Source organism: Mirounga leonina, unplaced genomic scaffold (assembly GCF_011800145.1).
Source record: "Mirounga leonina isolate KUSES-001 unplaced genomic scaffold, KU_Mleo_1.0 Mir_170, whole genome shotgun sequence".
NCBI lineage: Eukaryota > Metazoa > Chordata > Mammalia > Carnivora > Phocidae > Mirounga > Mirounga leonina.
This window is the reverse complement of record NW_023270433.1, coordinates 21,385,951-21,387,239: the sequence shown is the minus strand read 5'-3', so window position 1 is coordinate 21,387,239 and position 1,289 is coordinate 21,385,951.

The window sequence follows — 1,289 nt, the reverse complement described above, 5'->3', positions numbered from 1 at the left end:
TGCGGGAGGCCTGCTTCTCCCTCTCCCACTCCCCCTGCTTGTGTTCCCTCTCTTGCTGTGTCTCTCTCTGTCAAATAAATAAATAAAAATCTTAAAAAAAAAAAAAAAAAGAATATATATTCCCTGAAATCAACATCTTGTCTATGGGGGCTCTGCATGGACCGGGAAGCCTGTATATCTGAAGAGCCTCATGGGAAGCAAGGTTCAATGAGAATCATCAAATGTTTCAAATACGGACGCTCAACTGATTGAGCGTCTGCCTTCGGCTTGGGTCACGATCCTGGGGTCCTGGGATGGAGCCCTGCATTCTGCTCCCTGCTCAGCGGGGGGTCTGCTTCTCCCTCTCCCTCTGCCTGCCCCTCCGCCTGCTTGTGCTCTCTGTCAAATAAATGGATGAATAAAATCTTAAAAAAAAAAAAAAGAATCTTGTCTACCTTACTCACCACTATGTCCTCAGAGCCTCCAACAGTGCTAGCTTATATTAGAGACTCAATAAATACGTACTGAATGAATGATAGAAGCACATTTTTTTGAGGCAAAATTCTTCATGCTGTTGTAGAGTCCCATGCAATATTTGGGACATAATTATACCAAAAAATTATTTGTTGCTGTCAGAAATTCGAATTTAAGTGAGTGAACTGTTTGTTCTGGCAACCCTGCACCCCACACACATTTAGCAAAATCTGGAGACATTTTTGACTGTCACGACTGGAGTGGTGGTACTACTGGTACCTAGTGTGTGGAGGAATGCTGCTAAACATCTTACAATGCATAGTCCAGCTCTTATTTAGCAAATAATTATAAGGTCCAAAATGTTAACAGTGTGGAGGTTGAGAAACCCCGAACCAGATGGTCATGAACTGTGAGGGTCCCTAACAGGCAGAAGACAGCGCCTAGAACCTCTAAATTCATCTTCCTTTTGGAAAGACAGCATGCGGTTAGTGAAAGGAAGGCGTCCGGGGCTGAGGACTCGGCTTTAAAATTCTGTGCACACATCTTCTTCACATGGATAACCAGACGGCAAGAGAACCAGACGGCAAAAGTAATGGTCGCGCGTGACGGCCACGGCGGGCGGTAACGCGCTCTGCACACACTGGTTACGTGTGCCTCAGACACTGGGACATCCTTTAGATCCGACTAAGAACAAATCCTCCAGCAGCTGGGGCTAGGAAGGCAGTGACACACCGGAAGCGGCCAGGCGGCTGAGGCGTCCTTCTCCCCTAGCAACGATCGTGAAGGAAGTGGTTGTTGCAGTCGCGCCCTGTGCGCCTGCGCGGAGGCGCCGCCTG